Genomic DNA, 24,797 nt, shown 5'->3' on the forward strand with positions numbered 1-24,797 from the left:
GTTTTTATTATAGTATATTATCATTTATGGATTAAATTTTTTAGATTAAATAGATTAATAATATTACATAGCTAGCTAACAATTTATTATTTAAAATATTAGATTCGAATTATAAATATTGGATATATATATATGTATTTTGGCAGCATTTTTTATTTTTATATATTTTTATTATTTTTATTATTTATTTTTTTATTATTTATACTAATTAAAACCGATTCATGGAAGGACAAATCTTTATTGATTATTTTTTGAATTGATATAAATTGAAATAGATTTAAATATGACTTTAAACTATGGTTTTAATAATATAGTTATAATGTAATGTTTCTTTGTTAATATAGATGAAATTTCCCCAATTAATACTAATAATAAAAAAGTCTTGTAAAATTTAAAAAAAATTCTAATTATTATTATTATTTATTATCTAATCTAATTTAAGCCAAATTAAGCTTACATTAAATCTTGGAAATAAGATATTTATGATATTTACGCTATTATTCAATTAGTCTTTTTTTTGTATGTATAATAAAAAGTTAAAAAGTTAAATATAGAAAAAATAGAAGAAACAGTTTTGGAATTTTCTACAATTAACATAATAATGTATATTTTTTTTTATATATCTATAATATTTTCATATAATATATAATAATATATCATTAGAAAATGAATGTGATTTCTAATTTTTTAAATAGATTTCTATTTTTTATATTATATGAAAATTCATTTTCAATTGGATGCAAACGATTTTATTAACAAAATGATTTTTAAGATTCTGTAAAGTTAAAAATTAATGAAATATTTTAAATATCTTATATTAATATCCTTATAAATATTTTTTTTACATTTAATATATTCGATATGATTTATTTCTTTATTTTTATTCAATTTATTTGTATGCATATATTGTTCCTATTACAAGATATTTTTAATTAATGTTTTCAGAAAAAATATTCATAATATTCAAAAATATTCATGTAATAACATTAAATATTAGAAATGGAAGTAAACACTTTAACAGCCAATAATAATAAAAAGTAATATCGAACGTATTAATGTAAAAAAAACAAAAAAATATTTAAAAGATATAATATATATCATATTGATATAAAATATTGTTTTCTTAATGTTTTTTTAATTTTTGATCTTGTAGGATTTTAAAGATTATTGCGTAATATATGAAATCACCTTAAATTTTTATATGATAATATAAAAAAATATATCCCATTTAAAAAATTAAAGAATTTTGAATCTTCCAAAATATTGGAAATATAAAAAAAATAAATATGCCATTATGTTGATCAAAAGAAATTGCAAATTTGTTTTCATCTTTTTTTTACTATCTTTTTATCATCTTTTCTATATCCTTTTTTTGTACGTAATATTTATGAAACACTGATTGTAATATATGTATATAGCAGCAAAATAGAAAAAAGATTAGAAAATATAGCTTATTAGGCCTAAAGGCTCAATGCAGACGAATGACTTTTTGCTGCGTGATTGTATATCATCTGTCTTCGAGTGCTGGATCGTTAATTGAATACTAAGAGTCTATATATTTGTATGAATTTTTTCATTATTTTAACATAATTAAATTATTAAGAAGCCAACTTAATGTCTTGACATTATTAATCAACTTATTGAAATTAAAGCTAAATATTTTTATATCTAATAATAATAATTAAAATTTTATTAAATTTACATGGATTTTAATTTATATTAGAAATATTGATAGTGAAAAAAGATTCGTGAGATTTATCACTTAATGATTTATACTTAATATGACTTCAAAATATTTTAATTAAAAAGATCAATATTTTAATTTAAGAATAAAGTTTAATTAAAGGCATAGATTAATTTTAATTTTACCACAAAGAACTAAATTGTGATATTTCATCATTAATTTAGAAATTTTATAATTTTTATTAATAAATGCCATTTTAATTATTATATTTTAAATATTTCCTAAATTAGAGTTAATATACAATTTTATTTCTCATGGTTTATCAAAATGAAGCAGAATCATAAGATTTGAATAATTTTATATGACAATCTAGATTATAGATATGGCAATCTAGATATGGATGAACGCAAAATTTTCTGACAATACATGTCAAACGCAAGCTCTGCTTTTTTATAACAGTAAAATTCATATATAGGATATTAATATATTTATTGAACATTCTTGAGAGATTTAAAATCACAAAAATTATAATGTACAAAAATATTAATTTAGACTTATTTATGAAATTATAATCATTAAATAAATTTGCATTAGATAAAGTGAGATAACAAGACAATTATGTGACAAAGATAGAGATGTCCTGATATCTTCATCTCGCTTTATTTGAAAACTTAAATTACTTATAAGTTTATAATATATAGACCTTTTAATTAATTTTATATATACTAACTTTTATGTCTATCTCTAGAATTAATTCTTCTTGTTCAAAAGTATTCCAGATATATTATATTAATATCTTGTAATCGACACAGTATTACCATTTATACAAATCTCATTTTTTTCTTTTTACATCTTTATGTCTTAAACTCTTTATTATTACACTTATTATTAAATATTACTATAGTTATTAAGACATTATTTTTTAAGTTGAATTGTTACTTTAGATTTATTTTTAACATTTTAAGATTAAAAATTTTTTCAATTAATTTTTATTTCTCAAAATATAAATTCTTATACAAAATTAAATTTTCATCGAAAAATTTTATATTTAAAGTGTTTTTTGTAAAAATATTGTACTTAAATTATTATAAATTGTTAGATTATTATTTCATTATAATATTTAAATATCTTCTGAAATTTTTCTAATTTCAACAATATTTTTTTTGGTAATAATAATACATTTTTTTGTTAATATTTTATTATTAAAACAAGAAGTGAATCGGGAAATGAACTATAGTTTTCTTTTAACAGCCACGATGCAATGTGAAACAAATATCAAACTATTTCTCGCATATTGATTCTTTCAAAGAAGAGTATGAGTAGTGGAAAGGATAGGAATATGAGATATCCATTTTGTTTTTTGATCTAGGGAGTTCCAGAATAGTTATAAATAAAAAAAAAAAAAAATCAAAGAAATAACTTTAGGAAGTTTGAATATGAAAAAGATGCATAAACATAAATATTTTGAATCTTCAGAAACTCATGAATTTTTTATGTTTTTAAATTAAAACACAGATCGTGTAATTTTTAAGAGAGAAGATATGAAACTATATTAATGTATCAATAAACAAGTTTTAATAATATATATATGTTTTAATAAATCTCAAATATAACATTACAACCAATTTATTTTGTTTCTTAATCACGTATGTTTTATTTTGCACAATACACAATAAATATGATAATAATAATGACAATAATTAAGTTCATATATTTTTCTTCTTCGAAATTAATTGAATGAATGATTGAAATCCATTTTATTATTTACTAAATTTTTAGTATCTCATATTGTCAATTTGTTATTTTATATTTTGTCATTTTGTGTCAATCAATAATATATACATTTCAAATACAAGAAATACATACGTACTAAAAATAGTATATATATCGTATATAATGTATATATTTTAATTTTTGAGTTATGAATCATTAAAGAAAATATTTGAAAAGTGTCATGCTTCAATTCATGTTACTGCAAACTTCAAATTCCACATTCATTAGAAAATATCAGATATTTCTTGAATTTCTCTCAAATTTTTCTCTTAAGATCTCAAATTCATTTTATATTCTTCTTTATAAATACAAATTGTTTATTTGGATTATACACAAAAGATTTTAAATATATAAAAAATAAAAAAATTTAATGGATTAAGATCCAGAGATCGGAGTAGTTACTTCATCTTACCCAAGACAATAACATCTGTTGATATCTGAAACGAATGTTTTGAGTTTTCTTTAATTTATAACTCAAAAACTATTGTATATAAAAATCATATAAAAAATAAATCAAAATATGAAATATGAATAATTTAAATATGAAAAATTTCTTATATATAGAAACAAAAAAAAATATCCATTAAACAAGGAAATATTAATGTTGTTTCATATATGTATGTATCACGTATGTATGTACATATTATATGTACATATATGTACATATAATCTTCATTTTTATTTAAATTTAAACGTTATTAAAACAATTTGCTATTGTATATTTATCAAAATCTATTTCTAAACTATCTTTATATTATTTTTCTTCTGTTGATTTGATCAATCATAAATTTATTTATATCAAATTATAAATATCCTGCTTAAAAAAAAATGCAAGAGATAAATTGATATGTCTTAGTGTGTCTTGATTATTAAAAAATTATTAAAAAACAAAAAAAAAGTTATTATGTTTTCGTAATAAAATAATAAAAAATACATCAATTTTTTTCGAGTTTTCTGATTGAAATCTTGTTTTAACGATTATTTGTAATAAAGATTTTAGAAAAAATTTATATTGATATTGTCAAAATTTGAAAAACTGAATATCTTTCATTTTTAAAAAAAAATCAAACGTATATTTTTCAATAATTTTTTATTTCGCTTTTGAAATCACATAAGTAAATATCTACTTTTCTTTATAAATTTTTCTTATTTCTGAAAAAAATATAAGAAAAAATAACAGAAAATAATAATACTTTTTAAGGAGATAGAACATATTATAATTCAATTCAGATAAAATATTTTTGATAACAAATAACATTACAGAGAATATTGTACAAAATTATATAAGTATGCAAATTATATTTATATAATTATATATTATTATATATTATAATTATTATATAATATATAATATTATATAATTATATATTATTATATATTATAAATATATAAAACATAATTATATCAAATTTTTTGTGTAGACTAGAATTTTAATAAATATTAAAAAATCAAATATTTAATTTAAAATTTAGTTTTATTATATTAAGTATTGTTTAAAACAATAGTTATAATAGAAAGTAATATTAATTTCATTTTACAATAAAATAATGATCCTATATGACATACATATAAACAAATTTTTCACATAAATAAAATAATATTAATGGCTGTCATAATCATTACAAACATTCGAATTAACATAATCCAACATATTGAGCTATTTAGATAGAAATGTAACACCGAAATAATAATCTTCGAAAAGTAAAAGATAGTTTAAATTGATAAAAATAAAATTAATAAATTAACAGAATTAAAAAAAAAAAGGAATTAAAATTAAAAACTTCAGGAAGTTAAATAAACAATAAATGTAATCGTAAATAACAAACATAATAAGTTTCATCATAGTAAATTTGTATCATATATCACTAAATTTATTCATATATATATATATCACTAATTTACTTCTTATGTAATTTATCTTGTGTCAATTTACTTTCTGATTTATTTAGTTTTTTATTGTCAATAAAAATTTTATATAATTTATCATTTATTTTATATTTATAGAAAATATTGTCAAGATTTTTCGATTAAGTTTTGCCGGAGCGTTTTACAAATAACATTGCCATTGTAATGAAAAATTTTAAATGCTTTATTAAAAAATTTTAATATTTAATATTATAAAACGTTATCTAGCTTTGTTTTTATTTCGAAATCGATCCATATTCACTTTTATATATAGATATAAAATATATAGATATATTATATATAGATTATTATTATATATAAATTATTATATATAAATTATATATATTATATATAGATATAATATATAGATATAAAATATAATTTAATAAAAAATATATAATTGAACAATTTTTTAAAATAAATTTTTTTCTCGAACAAGACTATAAAAAATATTTTGGCAAAGTTTTTAGTATTCGACAATGGTAGGAGTTACAAAGAAAAATAAAATACACAGTATTAAGAAAATCGGTGGAAAAAGAGGATATATAATTTTAGCACATTTTGTTAATTATTTACTTCCAAAAAAAAAAATTATTTTTACATCTTATAAAAATTGATATATAATGTTAATTGATATATAATGTTAAAAATAATGTAAATTTTTTTATTCAATTTATAAATAATTTTCATTATTTGATCATTATTTATTATTTTTAAAAAGTGAAAGAAAAATATATTGCATTATCTTTTTGTTTCATTCATGTATATTTTATTTTTAAATTTTATAAAATATAATGTTCTTTTTTTTGATGTCTATTCAATTGATTTGTTTCATGTTATTACAATACTTATTATTACAAATCTTTTTTTTTTTAGAAACATAAAACTCTAAAATAATGTAGAAGGTTAAAAAATTTTTAGCAATTAATCTATTAAACTTTTTTGCTTGCTATTTTATTTTATTTATTTAATTGTACTCACGTTTAACAAATTGATGAAGATACATCTTTCAATAATATCGACTTAATAATATCTTATCAAAAATAAAATATTCGAAAAAATCCTTATGTTAAAATTTTATGAGAATCAATATTGAACGTAAAGAAATTAGATAATCTACATGAGAATTGTGTAATAACAATACTTTAAATTAATAGAATAATATTATTCTTCATATTTTTGTTATAATTCCTATAAATCATTTATTACAAGACAATTTAATTTTATATTTAATTATACATTCATTTTTTAATCTATTAATTATTTATATTGTTTTTCTTAGATTTTCAATTTACAATTAGTAACAAAATAATATTTCCGAAATTTTTTTAAGATAAGTATACGATATTCACTTTGTATTATTTGTATTATATCTGTTTATTAATAAATTTATAATTATATAATAATTTATAATTATATAGATATATTTTTCATTGTAAGATAATTAAAAAAAATTATAAGATAATTAAAATGTTTAATATATTCATAAATTTGATTTTGATCATAGAATAATAACATAGTAAAAAATAATGTTTATTACAGAAATAATAATATTTTTACAATATGCTTGTAATGAAAATATTCGTAATGCATTTTGTCAAAAATATGATTTTATTTTACATATTTTAGCGCCATTGTATGATTACTATAGATTTATAAATTGTTACAGATAACGATATCATGATTGAATTGATCAATCACTAACGATATCGTAATCACAAAAAATATCTTCTAATTATTTACGCTTTATCATGCGAAAATTCACGGTGACGTAAATCGATGAAAATCGGTGATTCTTCAAAGTGGATAGGTGATAGGGAAAAGGAGTAGAAGGTGTATAGACATTCAAGTAGAGAAAAAAGGGTACTACTTAGTCGAAACTGCAGGAGTCTGGAAGTCAGCAGCTATTCGGCAGACGTCACTGGCGCCAGCGAACTACCTTAAACCTCCCCTTTACACCCCTCCTCCTACGCCGACAATCTCATTCCCCAAAAGCGTCGCAAGAATTATAAAGTTGGTGGAGGAGAGCTCCGGGAAGGACTTCTTCCCTTGCCACCCACCCTTGTCATGCAACCATCCCCCTTTCTCTTCCTTTTTCCTCTCCTCATCTTCCACCTACGCGCCACCTCGACCTAGCGACTCCATTTCTCCTCTCTCACCTTTCTCTCTCCCTCCCTCCCTCCCTCCCCCCCTCTCTCTCTTTCACCCTCTTCCTCTTCTTCCTTCGGTTCTTTCCGTTTGTCTTTCGTCTCTCCTCTAACCTCGATGTTTCTCTTTTTTCAATATCTATCTTTGTCTTCACGTATCTCACTCTTATACTATCCTCCCGCTACTATTCGTTCGTCTTCTTCTTTTCCATCGAGTCTCCTCTTTTTGCTTCTATATAGAAGTTTCGGAGTCGAGTTGGATCGGACGATGCTTCGTTCTCAACGGAGATTCGGGTTCTCGGTCACCGCAAGTCACGCAGATCCAAAGTCTGCTCCCCGTTAGCGAAATGTCGTGCGACGCTCCAGGAAGTCGTTCAATTAGACTCGTGTACTGTGTGATTTCAAAATAACGCTGTCGTTTGATCGTTAAACGAAACTTCGAGCCATGCGGTTCGTCTAATCGGGAAGTATTTATAGTTTCAGATCGCTGGAAAATGATACTTTTCTCTCATTTGAAAATTCGAAATAAATTTGAATGAATAATTCTTTCTTTTTTTTGTAATTGTGATTCTTGTTTTTCAATTTATTGGATAATTCAAGTCACATTTCATTATTTATGTCATTATTTTTCTTATTTATCTCTAAAACTAGATTATCCATTTACGACATATATATATACATACATATATATATATATATATATATATATGCATATAATAAACTATATAGAAACGTATAATATATCGTTATAATAATAAAATATATAGGTTTTGATTTAAGTTCTCAAAACATAAAACAAATTCGTCAATTACAAAAATACCAAATGATAAAAAAAATATGTATTTACAATTATATTATATATAAATGAAGAAGAAAATTATTTTAATTGCACATATATATAAAAATATATATAAAAAGTAAAATATTAATATTGAAATACTTGTAATTATAAAATAGTTTGTTGTACAAAAAACATTTTTCCATATTTAGAATATTTTGATACTCTTGTGAACTTAAACTACCGTACATTCATTATTATCTTGTTTTGACCGCAATTTTAAAAAAATTAGCTTGCAAATTAGAAAAAAAATTATAAAATAAAATTTCTTTTTAAATTTTTCCTAACACAAATCAAAAATTTTTTTTTCAAAAATAAAAATACTTCTCATATTTTATATTGCTAAAATGATTTCATTATTAAAATAAAAAATATATCAATATATATAGAAAAATTTTACAAATAAAATTAAAAAGAAATAAATTTATTTCTAATAATAGTTTAATAATTAACAGCAATCGTTTCTGAATTCTAGCAAAATATTAAAATAAAGATATTTAATAAAAATATTTAATAAAGATAGATTGTGAATGTTTCAGTTTCCATTTGGATGAAAATTTATGAAGTTAAAGAACAGCTAAAAATATTAGATACATATATTTTTTAACTATGATAATTTAAGTTTAAACTATTCTCCAGATTTCAATTGACAGAAATATCTTCTAAAATAGTTATACATATCTTCTAAAATAGATAAATTTTTAACGAAAATAATGTAATTTTTGACATGAAAGAATAAAACGTAAAAAAAATTTTTTCAGAAATGTTAAAAAAAAATAAATTGACTTTGTTAATTTGAAAAGATACAGCGATTATTCATGTAACAAGAAAGATTGCATATTTTATTTCAAAAACAATGATATATATACATAAATATAAATATATTATACAATTGTACAATTGTACATATAATATTATACAATTTTAATTGCCCACACAATTAATATAAAAATTCCATTTTTTGTCGACCACTTGTGTTTTCATATCAAAACCAACTGCTCGTAACTTGCATCAACGCTGATTACTTGAATACATTGTATGTATTACACTTGTTGAAACCGGTGTGGTTCACTATTTCTGCAAGGTAACAATAGTAAGATATATTATTATTATTATTATTAAAATTATTATTATTTCTGTTTAATATTTCTTAATTCTTTATAAATTCTTGACAATATTCTAGAATTTTAAAAAAGGAACTTTTATTTTAAAATTTTATTTATATTTCCAAAATTTCGTAACTTTATGAAGTTATGGATTAAAAAAATTCCTAATACTCAAATTTTATATTTTCTTTATGCGTATATCATTAATGTATATATATATATTTTTGAGATATCTTTTGAGATTCGATTCAAAAAATCAAAAAATAATACTCTAAAATGTTGATTGAAATTTATTTATTAAATTAAAATTTTTATTTAGATAGATAAAGTAAGGGAGAAAACAATTATTGAGAACTAACTATTATAAGATACAAACAACTATTGAAAGATAGAACTATCTCACTTTATCTCTGTTTCTTTATTTAAATTAAATTGTTTCTAATTTAATAAATAAGCCTTAATTTTTGTGTTTATTTTGTCTTTTAGAATCGAGATCTTCAGAAAAGTTCCATGAATATTTTAATATATTTTTTTATATTTATGGCAGGATTTCATCTTAAGTGAAATATATTCTTTTTAGAAAATTCGATTGTAAATGTAATATAATATTCGGATTTAATATGCGGAAGAATTTGAATTTAAATCGTAAATAATCAATCCAGTTAATTATTGACTTTCAAAGTTAAACTTGATACAAAACTAAAAAAATTCTAGGATATTTTCATTTTTTTATTGATTAGAAAATGAAGCTTTATAACTTTAAATTGTAAAATATATAATTGAAGCAATAAAATCACACTCTACAATCTGTGGAATCATTTAATTATAGCATAAAGATTATTGGTATTAAATGTTAGATAATTAATTTATAAAAATATCAAACAAAAATTAAGTCATCGTATTAAATTCTTTTTTAGTAATATTGGTTGATTTATATTAATATGAGATCAATATTGAATTTAAATATTAGAAGTTTAATATATTAAAATATGCTATTATTTTATATATGATTATGATTATGTTATGATTATTTATTTCAAACATTATTATTAAGATATATAATTTATAAAATTAACTTTAATATAAATCGTACTTATTTATTTATCATTCTAATTTAATTTAAATCTAATTTGAACCAAGATTAACTCAAAGCGAATCCAAATGTATGCCAATCATATTCTAAATCTATATCACATCTTACAAATCAATATCAAATATCTTTTGGGAAATTAAATTCGAATACTAATTTTAATAATTATTTATATATTTGCATAAACAATTATATAAATAAAATTATTCAGGTGAGACATTAATAAATATCTAATTATTATATTAATATAAATATCTAATATCTATTAATCGATTATTTCTTGATTTACAGATATCTATAATTAGATTAACTTTTTCTTGCAAAAAATCTACAATTACAAATATAAAAATCAGAACTATTGAACACTGGTTAAAATCTATGAAATTAAATATTTTAAATGTATTGAATTTTTGAATAGGATTAATTATATCCATGAATAAATAGTTAATAATATAAAATTTAAATGTATCTATATTTAGTATTTCTTAAAACTTTAAATTGCTTATATGACTTAATATATATATAATCTATATTTTCAGATCAATGAAAATAAATAACATTTAAAAATGATATATTATTATATTTGAAAACAATCTTTAAATGTCAACCCATAATTAATCTCTTTTAACGTACAATTTTTATTTATAGTTAAATTATCGCAATTATCCACTTGATAAACACGCTTTACATTATAAAAATTTATTATTGAGTAAAATTTTAATTGAATTCAACAAAAAACTGCTTGCAGTCTATTATTGTTGAAAGATATTTCGAATAAACAATAGGCATAAAATATTGAAATCTGTAAAACAATGACGATCATGGACAATTCGTAGATAAATCCAGTAACCAGTATTACCAGTAACCAGTAATTATTTTTATAATGATTAGACTTAGATATATTTTTATGCAAAAAAAAAACAAATTCAACTAATTTAACTAATTAATATAATTAATAACTAATTAATATTTAACTAATTATAATAATGTAGAAAATATATTATTCATACATATACATTCATAATGTGCCAAATTATATAATATTTGCAAAATTTATATAATTTTATTATGTAAATTTATTTATAATTTTTTTGTAATTTTTTATTGTTTATCTAAAGAAATAATATACATATACTTTCTTCTATGTTTTATTATTATTATTAATATTATTATATCATTATATTGATCCTTCTATTTTTTCTATAGATAATTCAGAATTTTTTTAAATTTATTATGTAACTAGAAGTTTTATTCAAGAAGTACTTAACTTTGTTTACAATATTCAAATTAAGATGCAAATGAAATTAATATTAAAAGAAAAATATGTAATTTATTATATATACATTTATTAAAATATGTATATTCATTATATTCATATCGTTTATGTAAAATATGCAAAATATATGTAATATAAAAAATATTTTATATTTGCATAAAAATTTGCAGTCTAATAATGATAAAATTACAATATAGTTGTGAAAAAACTTTTGAATTACTTTTATAAAAAATTCGTTTTAAATACATATGTACATATACATTTAATATATATATAGAGTGATTCTTATAAATTGATCGATTGAGTTTTCTCAAATGTTTTCTCAAAAAATGGAAAGAAATATAAAAAAATAATTTGAATGAAAAATGTTTTGTTTGAGAAATTTTTTGATATAATGTTATTATAAATAAAGAGACGGTTAGATGATATCAAAATTAATTCATTTTTTTTATTATGATATTTTTATTTATTATTATATTTTTATTATTATTTTATTATTATTTTATTATTATTTATAACAATATTATATTATTATTATTTATATTATATTATTATATTACATATATTATATTATTATTTATATTTTTATTATATTTTATTTTTTGTTACTTCATAAGAATCACTTATGTATCACATATATGTATTATGTACATATTATGTATAAATCGACTCACTTCTAATATAAGAAAATAAATTTCTATCAATTAATGATTATATTCTTATTTACTTAGATATATTCTAATTGATTATATTCTTTTTACTTAGATATAACGACATTTTCTTCGTCGGAATATATATATATAGATATATATTCAGTATGAAATAAGATAAGAAATGAATACAGAAAAATATTTACAAATCCTCTAAACAGATTGTATACTTTAATTTAAAAAAAAATCTTAGAATTTTGAGATAATTAAATCGTAAAATTTCTTGAATTTTTATATATTGATTAATACATTATATTATTAGACATTAAATTTTTACGTTTATCATTTTCTAAACCAACACTAAAAATTGCTCAGAAAATTTATAAAATTAAATGATGAGATATTTTATTAAAAAATAATTAAGAAAGAGATCATATGTTGTTTTATTTTTTTTTATTTTATTTAATTTTATCTTCTCAAAGAAAAAGTTTACGTGAAAATGAAGATGAACAATAAAAAAATCAATGAAATTAGACGATAAAATGAATCTCAAGTTTCGATTTAATTTTTCAATTTGTATAGCATGCTTATACTTGCGCAGTTTTGGAAATTTTGGAAATAAGGATCAGAAATCGATAAAATAAGATCGATCGATATTACTCGTTATAATAAATTGATATATAACTAATTTATATGAATTCTAATTATAAATCTTTTGTCAAGTTTTATCTAGAATTAAATGTTCATGATTATTTCATTTTTTAAGAATTGCATTAATTTATTTATTTATTATTATTATAAATTTATTATTTCTATTAGATTTATTAATCTAATCATTAGTAATCATTAACATGGACTTATTAAATAAATAACTTATTAAATAAAATTAATGAAATACACATTTCAAAAATTTTGTTTATATTTAAATAATTTTAATAAGTAATAAAATCACATTATTTTTAAGATTATAATATTTTAAACATAATATTTTTAAGATTATAATCCAATTTATTTTAATTTCATTTATATTATAAATATTATAAATTATTATTGATTTTCTTTAAAAATGAGAATATGTAGAAATATTATCTTTCTTGTTAATATTATTTATCGTTTTTTATCAAATTTCAAAAGTTGGGCTTATTTCATTAAATGTCATTCTGATTTGGTGCATGTAAATTAAAAATTTTTATGGTACGATGATATGTTGAGATTACAGCGTGATAAATTCACTACATCCTTTGCAACTTTATCAGCTCTTGGATTTCCATATGTAATGAAACTCATTCAAACAGGATCTCACTAGCTCATTTGTTTCTTATTAACTTCGTTATACTTTTCAATGAGTTATTCAATAATTTCGTTTTGTAATTTGATGAATTCTAGTGCTGTAGTAAAAGTATATTTTTAACATCAGTAAAGATAATATATTTCATATATTCATTGTTTACTTTTCTATATATTCTCTTCTAAAAATGCATATATTTCATATAAAAATTTTAAAAAATAATCAGGCATGAATTTATGTATTTCTGAATTTTTTGTAGAGAAAGTTTATAACTATATTTTACATCTATCAAAATGTAAGATTAATTATGATAAATATCGATTAAAGGTTTCTAAAAAAGAAATCTATAAAATATTAGGAATATCATAATTTTTTCATAAAATATCGAAACTAATTTTTTAAATCTTCAATAATAAATGCGAACAACTTATGAAAAGTTAGCTCTTCACTGATTTCAATGAATTTGAAATGTGCTGTTAAAAACATTATTCTAAGAACTTTTTTTTATATAATCAGGAAGTAATTTTAATTTTTAGTTATATATATATAAATACTTTTTAAACTAACATATTACTATCCATAATATCCATAATAAATAATTGTACAATAAATAATAGATAATAATAGATATTATTGTACAAATATTGATTTTTGTAAAAAATATTGATTTCTTCAAAATCCAAAAATTATGATTAACTGACAAAAACTAAAATCGTCATTTTTATTTTTATTCACTTGTTTTGACCATAATTTTAAAATATTGACAAATTAGTTGATATATAAAATAGCATTTGATTATAATTTATTTATAAGTAATTGAAGTTTGTGATAAAGCGAGACTGAAATAATGCAATAATATGAAGATAAAATGAAACTTTCTATCTCACTTCAATATAAACTTCAATTATTAATTTACTAATAATTTAATAAATAATTTAATAATTTTCAGCTCATATTTTTATATAGTGATTTTTGTATTTTTTTTTTTTTTTTTTTAGTTTTACAGAATTTTCAAAAATATCTTGAATATATTAATATTATTTTGTATACATATAATTTGAATCACATATATGTATAATAGTATAAATAAAAATTTATATGTCTTAACTATAATATTTTTCAAGTAAGAAATATAAACTGTATTTTTTTTTTATAAATTTTTCATATTATTCATAAAAAATCATATTTAAAAATTAAATAATAAAAAAAATAATTTTGATATCAGTTTATTATATATTATTATATTATATAAAATTTAATTATATAATGACTGTATACAAATGAAACATAACTATTTATTAAAGATTATATATATTCAAAACATTAATTATATTGTTAACTTAGATATAACATATTAATTATACATACATATTAATTATATTGTTAATTTAAACATATTCTTTTTCCAATCAAAATCATAATTTTAAAAAATTAATAAGCCGTCATTATGAAAATAACGACGCTTTATTCGCCATCAGTAAATCATCGTCGTCGCGACAACGTGTCTCAAACGCGGAAGAAAATGATCGAAAATCGGAGGACAGAGTATCAGAGTAAAGAGTGATCGTGTTTGTGGGATTTTTAATGAATTATTCATGATTGAGTGTCTAATACTTGTCATGCTTCGTTGTATTCACATATTTTTATTTTTTTTTCTTATAATATATTAAGTACGTTTTTAAATGATCCAAATAATAAAATTACTTAAAATTATAAGATAATTCCATATCAATTGATTATATTTATCATTAATATACATATATGTTATAATATACATATATTTTATCTTTGATTATTTATGACGATGCTATTCAATTTTTATTTAATAATTTTAATTTGTATTTTTTAAATTAATAAATAAATAGTTTAATCAGAAGTAATTTTTTGTTAAGAATTAATAAAGTTTTAAAATTATAATCTCTTATAAAATGTTTCGTACAACATTCTATATATTAACTCATCGATTACCTGAGATTTAAATTTCATTTCTTATTCTGATTTGAACTTTACTAAAAGATTTAACATAATCTTCCTTGAGAAATCACATATAAAATATGAATATGAAATAAATTTTGCGAGATCGAAGTAAAATGCTTTGAAACTGCTAGTCTCTTTCGAATGAACCTTCAAATCATTCAAAACTGTATAAGTTTTCATCCTTGCATCGTGTTATAAGGAACAAAATTAAAATCAACAATTATTAAAAATAATACGTATATATTTTATATAATATAATAAAATATATAATTATATTTTAAATAATACATATTATAATTACTTGAATGAAATCTTTGTAATCTTCAAAGTTAACTGGAATCTTTTAAGTTCGATTATTGAAAAAATGAATCTTTGGATCTCATAGTATCATAATATACGTAAGTTATATGATATATATCTCAATAAAAAAATATAACAATAGATTATCTATAAAACAGATTATGACTTATGGATGAAAATTAAGAATAATAAACTTTGTGTTAGAGTTATTGTTTTCATAAAAAATGCAATAAATATGAATTATCTTGTTTTATTGCTATTTCAATTACAAATAACAATTTACAAAAAAACAAATTTAAAAAAATATAATTTTTTTTTAATTTTTTATTAAATAATTTACAAATCTATTATTACTTAATATATCATCTTTTATCTGAAAATTTTTTTTTATTTCTTACGATTTATTTATTGATTTATCAATTAAAATAAAATCAAAAAATAGCTGATTATTTAAAAATTTATTTTAATTCTTTAAAAATGAACTTGAGTAAAATTTGCAATAGAACATATATAAAAAATACTTATATATATTTCTATGGTTTTACAAGTTTCTGAATTTTTATTTATATTTTTTATGTTTTTAATTAAATATTATCAATTCTGATATGTCTACATCCGAAATTTTTCACTTTTTGTAATTAATTTAAGCTTATTGACATGTGTTTAGATCTGGCTATACTATGACATAGCATTAAATAGCATTAAATAAATATCAGCAACATATAATGCAATATGAGCTTTTAAAAACAACAATGTATCAGAATAATTGCAAACCTTATTTCAACAGAAGTTAATTATTATTATTATAATGGAATATTTTGTCTCTAAAAAATATTTGAGAGTAGAGATGACAAAAAATGGGAAAACATTAATATATCCGCAATTACCTGTCATCGATTAATTACCATCGATATTAACCGATATACCAGTAATTCAACATTGATGTTTATAACATCGATATTTTTTTAATTTATTTAAAAAAAGAATTCCTTTTGATTTTATAATAATATAAAATTAAATTTTTATAAATATATTTTTTGGGACATAAAAAATTTTATTCACGCATTTGATATTTTATTTAAAAATATTAATTAAATTAATATTGATATAGAATAATCTAAACAAACATAATAAATATAATCGTATATAAATTTAATGTTAAATTTGCTTTAGACATAAGAGATAAATATTTTTGAACATAAAATTATATATAAAAACTTAATATAAACTTATATATAAACTTTTTATATNATAATAAATATATATATAATATATATATACTTAATATATATATATTTATTATATATATAATATATAATAAATTTGGATATAGAAACTTCATTCTTTGTTAAATCTCAAAAAGCTTTCTTTTAAAAACTTGAGATCTGAAAAGGAAAAAAAATTATATAAAATTTATAATATATATTTATATATAATAAAATAATATAATAAAAAATATAATTGAAATTTTATATTATTAAAAATATTGAAATTCATAAAAAAGAAAGATTGTTATATCGATATATTGATTATATCGATTATATTTAAAGATTCAATATATCGATCTCTAAATATCGATAATAAATATAAAACATCTATATTTATTGTCAATATACATATACATATTTTCAAAATATTGCTATTATCCGTACTTAAGAGCCTTTTTTTTATTAGATCAGTATTTTATCTTTATATTTATATAATACATACAAATATTTCTCATTCAGTACTTAATTATTATTCTATAATTACTATATATAATTATAATTATTAATAATTTTAATTAATTATTATAATTTGTAACAAAAAGATTTATCGATTTCAAATTAGAATATTAATTAATACAGAACATTTAAAATTTGACTATTCAGTGATTGTATTTTGTATTAATTCTTTTAAATGTTTATTTTGTTGAAAATATTCAATGTTTATATATATATATATATATATATATATATTCGTATATTATATTCATACATTAGTCATTAAGAAAACACATGATTACGACGAATATATTTCAATAGATAACGTAATACTATAATATTGATTAAAATTTGACTTATTCCTTTTAATATTTCTTAAAAATTATATTAAAATATATAAAATATATATTGAAATATATTAATTAATATATTAAAATATATTAATAATTATTAATGTTAAAATATATTAAAATATATATTGCATATAAGAATTGTATAGTTCATGATTTGACTAGCATTGATATATCATTTATAATTAGATAAATATAATATTAAATAATATCCATTCAAATCTGCAAGAATTTAAGTTGTCTATGATTCTATGTGATTAAATATGTATTATATTTTTCTGTTCTTATATAATTATAAAGCAACAAGAATATTTATCCAATATATTATATACAATAAATTATATTATATATAATATATCATAATAAAAAAATAAAAATAGAAAACATCAAAACTTTATAAATTAAAATAAAATAAAATAGAAATAGAAATAGAATAAAATAAATAATTTTTTTTATAAGAAATAATAAACACAATTTATCTTTACTTAATACAAATTTACAAAATTAGAAAAAAGTTAAATTTAAATTAATTTAAAACTTAAATTTTAATTGTGGGATAAGTATTAGCTCTTTTTCTTAGATTTGTAAAATTATAATAAGAGTTAATTTGTGTCTAATTCCTGAAACGATTTAGGATTTCTTCTTTTCTTTTACTCCATTCTGTGTATCTAACAGAGTAGAATGTACTCTAGAATATACTCTCATCTTTTTCCCTTAAAAACGTTTTCTTTCATTATACTCCACAAAGATTCTATATCTTTCTTTTATTTTTAATTATATAATTTTCTTTATAATTATATATTTTCTTTATTTCCATCTCTCTACTTCCATTATTTCTTTATTTCCATCTCTATCTTTGTGTCAATCAATTTTAATTTGAATTTTATTTATATTGAGAATGCTATAAAAATATTAAAAATATTACAAAATTATTTTAACATAATTTTATTTCTAATGTAAATTGTTGAAAATATTGTTTGAAAATAGTCGTATTTATATACTCATGTTATAATCATCAAAATATTCATATTTGAAGTAGATTTATAATTAGACATCATCAGATCTATGAATAAATATATCCATCGATTAGATAAATATATGTATGTACTCAATTTATCAAACCCCTAATACAAAATTATTAAAGAAATTTTAACTTAGATAATTTTAGAAAGATAAACATTGCAATTGACAATAATTAAAATAAAGTTTAGAATAACCGCAATTTATAACTATAAAATATAACATGTTTATCTTGAAAAATTATTTATTTTAAATATAATAAAAATATAATATTAAATAAATTATAAAAAGAAAGATACAATATTAAATAAAATAATAAGACACTTGATATATTTAAACATTTCATAGAATTAAGAAGAAGAAAATGTTCATTTTATATAGTTTATTTAATTTTTTTATACACTTATGTATTATATATATATCATATAAAATAAACATATTGAAATATAAAGGATGAGAAGAGATGAGAATATGTTTACACACTTATTTGTTTTATAATAATATTTTTTTAAAATATCATATTACTATATGTATATATTATTAAATTTATGAAAGATGTTTGAAAAATCAATTCTAGAAGTCGAAACAAGAAAGGCTTATTTATAAAATTAAACAATTAAATTTCTATTAAATAAACTGAGACAGAGATAGAATGAAACAATGTTATAATGTAAAGCTGATGATTCTATTTTCGTTTTACTTCATCATAAATCTAAAAAACTATTAATTTAATAAATAAAATCTTTGTATATCAACTTTCTTATTTGTTTAATTTTTTTATAATTGATTTTTCAAAAATTTTCTACGAATATATTGATATGCTTTATAATTTCTAATAAAAACTTTGAAACTATTTATTCGTTGTTTTTTATTTGTTTTCATTTTAATAGAATTCGATTTTTAGTAATACTATTTTCTAATTTTTTAACATTACTAAATTGCATCTTTCATTTATATTTTTTGACAGTTCAAATATCAAAAATATTTCAAAACATCGATTCATTTACTCATAATTCTTCTTAGATTCGCGAAGTCATTAATTATACATTAGTTTATCCAATCTAAATCAAAAATTCTATTTATTAATTAATTCAACATTATATGTAACTGATAGTCTATCTTTTAGCTGAAATTCGTAATATAAAAAAATACAATTTTTCCATATAATTTTTCCATATACTTCGATAATCAATATATATGATTATACTTAAGTGGTACAGAAATATTGTGATGCCTGCAGTTTAACATGTTTTAGATCATTTGTAGATAGTTTTGTAGATTTTTTTCATTTATCTTTCTAATAATTTTCTATTTAATGATTTCAATGTTATCACTTTTATTTATAAAAAATTATTCAAAGATTGATTAAAATAATGTTTTTTCCGTCTTTGAACAGGAAAAAAGGCTGTTAAATTTTCGTTATTTATATTGTTTATTATTTATTATTGAGTCGGTTGTATTTACATAGCAAATAATATTAATCGATTAGCGTTTAACTTTTCTCTAATTACAAACGACAGTCATGTCACATTTTATGAAAATTGGCAATACGTCTGATTTTTTTTTAAATTTGAGAGATGCTAATCTATATATGTACAGCATTTGCTATATGCAATAATCAGAATTTATTTGATCTGTATTCACTTGAATTAGTATTGCATCCATTGCACATACATGTTGCAGATACCAGTCGAGTTATACCAATACGTTATACAAATACCTTATTACGAAAATAAAACAAGCACGATTATAATTGCAATAACCAATAACGAATGAGATTATTAGTAGTTGGAAATTGTTACCGCTCGACTGACATATGATCCCTTTTTTAAAATATTGTCTTTAGAATGTGTCCGATGAAATTGTTATTCCGAAACAAGTGGCAATTTTAACCATAATTTTGATTGGGTCGAATCTGTTCTGCATTAATTATTGCATTAATTGTACTATTAAAAGGAACATTAACTAAATTTTTGTATAATTTGCGAATTATGTCTATGATGTCAATGATAAAATGATATGTTATTTAAAAAATAAAAGAAAAAGCATTTTATTCATTTCATTAGCATTTATTAGAAATAATTTATAAATACATTTATAAATAATTTATAATTACATTTATAAATATAATTATATTATATTTATTAATATAATTATATATTATTACATTTATAAATATAATTTAATTTTATTTATAAATGATGTATTTCATGTTTTGGTCCTTAAAATCTAGTAATATATAAATTTTCTGTTTTGTTTTTTTATAAATTGATCATACTTATTTAGAAAAAATATACCGCTATCAGAAAAATTTATTTATCTAATTAAGGGATTGAAGATCATCTTTTATTTATTATTTATATAAACAGTATAGAAGAATGTATATACGATATGATAAGAAACGATATAATAAGATACTGATGCATACATTGCCATGGATGCACATATTATCATACCAAAAATTTCTTGTAAATAACTAAAAAATTATAAATTGCTAGTTATATAAAAGAAAATTTATAAATATATATTACACTTGTATAAGTAATTGACAAAAAGTTTAATAAGACAATAAAAAAATAAGGGAATTTTACTTCTTTTGTTCATTGGTGCTACATAATCTTATCTACAAATGTGACACTTTTGACCAATATGCATAGTTATTTTTATAAATTGAAATTAATATTGAATTCATCAAAATTAATTAAAGAGAAAAAATTTCTTCTAGAAAAATTCTTTTTGTTAGTTATAAAGAAGCTATATATTTATCATATATGTATTCGTATACAAAAAACTACTAATTAATATTATTGATTATACGAATAATAATTCATTATATTCTATTCAAATTAAAAATGTTCAACTCGGACATAAAAAATTTGTTATATTGTGATATTTTTGTAATTGTGTTCATGTACTCGTTAAGACTGAAAAACAATGAAAAAAAAAATTTCCAGTTCATGAAACTATTTCGAATATTTGGAGCTAGTATAGGCTGTTGTCATTGCTTATTGAACTCTCTCAAATACAATTTCAAAGTTATAAATTTTATATAACACATATTAAAATATTTAAAAAATATTTTAAAAAAATTTTTGCAATTCAAATTTTATATTATAAATATATTGATAAATTTTATAATTAAATATTAAATATTTTTAAAAAATATACTATAATGTGATTTATTAAATTTCTAGTTGGAGCTTTAAAGTCTAATAATTTTTGAATTATTATTTTTATCGAAAATTATGAAATTGATATAAAATTCAAAAAATATATATAAATATAATAAATATATAAATAGATGCAATTTTATATGCATACAAAATATTAATATATTCAGAGATTAAAAAATCGATTTCTAAAGTCAATAAAAAAAACTGATATATAGAAATATATTAAAACTTATTAAGCAATTGAAATTTACATTAAATTAAATGAAGAGAAGAGCCAGATAGCTATTAAATAGAAATAAAGCTATCTTATTCTCTCTACATCTCATTTTGTTTAATATAATTTTTGATTTTTGACAAATATCAATCGATATATTTTATATCAATATTTTTATTTATTTTATTTATATTTTATATCAATATTTTTTATATCAATTTTTGTGTTTATTTTGACTTTTAGAATTGATCTATTAATAGTGTCTCATTGAATATATTATAATCATATTCGATAAAATATATGAAAAGAGCGTTAAAATTCATTGATAGAGATTAAAATAAAAACAAACATATTAAAAAAACCTAAAAATATCGATTGAAATTTAGTTATTTATTAAGTTATATATTATTATTATTATTATTAAGTATAAATTTAAGTTTGCGTTAAATGCAGCAAAATGCAGAGTAAAATGGACAGAAGATCTCCATTTATTTTTTTATCCTTTTCAACCAACATTTTTATATCAAATTTATATTTATTTTGAATATTAAAGTCACTAAACTCTAAAATATATCAAATGTATTATCACTCTATAATTAGTTATTTTCATAGAAAAAAATTAATTAATCAAAAACTGAATTTGATATTTTCGAAATGAATGTATTATCAACAGATTTAATTAGCTATTTGATATCAATTAGATAAATATTATTTTAAACATCTAATTATCTTGAATATTATTTTAAATATAAGCATACTTTAAAAATAATTAATTTTATTAACAATGTTGATAATTTTATTTTTCTTATGTTAAATTGGCAATATTTTTACTTCAGTTAATAGAGATTATAAAATATGAAAGAAAAAAAATATAAAAGCTACATTGAGTTTTAAAATTTATCATTATGGATTCATTACTAACGTTTATTAATATAATTTAAATATAATTAAACTAACAATAAAATATGTATAAAAAATAAATTTATATTTAATTTAATATCCATGTTTGCTTTCTTTATTAATTAAAATTGAAAAAATTAAAATATAAATTGAAAATTAATTTATTTATATTTATTATTATCTATACATAATTACATAAAAATGATGAAAATTACTATTAAATTCAAGTATCAAATATGCACTAAAAAGAAGCAATCTTTTTTTCAGAAAAAATTTACAATTTTGTTTTGTTTACATTAAAATATTTTGTTCAAAATAATAGAAATACGAGTACTGATGATGTATCCCGTGTCTTTTTCTATTTAATTATTACACCGAGTAAAGCTACTATACTGTATAATTAAAAAAGGGAAATACGAAACAATTGTACTTTTAAATTTGAACCTTTGAAATACGAAACCCTTTAATTCGATGCATATGCACAATGGCATTCGCTTAAGCGCTTTTACAATTGCAAATCACAGTATCGACTAACGTACATTTAAATGTGAATATATGGTATTTTAATGTATAAAATTTAACCTGTAAATCCTTATTACGTATCTAATATGAAATGTTTATAAGAAATTTTAAAAATTAGTTATCTTTAAAAAAACTTTAAAATCTTTAAAAAGAAATTATTTATTAGATATAGTTTAAACAATAATTAAAATATCTAATAAATTTTATAGTTTGTAAAAAATACATTATAAAAAATATATAATCAAAAATATATATCAAATATATATGTATAAATATATATTATATATATATTATATATTATATATATAATATTATAATTAAAAAAAATGATATTACATTTTTGATTATATATATATATATATATATATATAATTAAAAATGTAATATTATTTTTAAACATATTTCAATCTAATAATTTGATGTAATATTTAATTTTCATTGATCGTATATTTGTATAAATTATTCATTTAATTTCTATGTGGAAATAATATTAATAATTTGTTTTTTATTATTTTTATTTTTTAATAATAATTTTTAATATTATATTATTTATTTTTTATATTAATAATTTTTTATGCATCTTTGTTCGGTATATATACAGCTCGATATATATAAAAAATGAGAAATATATTTTAGTAAATTATTATATATTTGCAGATATTTTATATATTAAGGCTTGTTTATTTTATTTTTTTGAATCCGAAAAATCCGTTAACTCCTTTATGATAGAGAGTAAGTATGATAATATTACCTCACTTATTATATATTTTGAATAAATGATAGTTGCATGCTTATATATATGTTTATAACTGTAGATGCATATGTATAAAATTCTATATAATAGTAACAATATTTTTTTGCAAACATTTAAAAAACTATAA

General features: G+C 18.7%; 1 protein-coding gene across 2 annotated transcripts in view; it reads right to left on the reverse strand.

Annotated features, from left to right (window-relative positions):
- The window catches only part of LOC122719043 (forkhead box protein O), a 334,732-nt gene that overhangs the window by 65,182 nt on the left and 244,753 nt on the right, over positions 1–24,797 (reverse strand). Inside the window, exon 8 of one of the 2 annotated variants that reach the window (XM_043944568.1) lies at positions 9,173–9,424. The exons of the other annotated variant lie outside the window; for it this stretch is intronic. The gene's annotated coding sequence lies outside the window, so the exon portion shown is untranslated. Of the gene's footprint in view, positions 1–9,172; positions 9,425–24,797 lie in introns of those variants that run through there. 2 annotated transcript variants of the gene reach the window in all.

Source organism: Apis laboriosa, unplaced genomic scaffold, assembly GCF_014066325.1.
Source record: "Apis laboriosa isolate Shangri-la unplaced genomic scaffold, ASM1406632v1 scaffold69_cov144, whole genome shotgun sequence".
NCBI lineage: Eukaryota > Metazoa > Arthropoda > Insecta > Hymenoptera > Apidae > Apis > Apis laboriosa.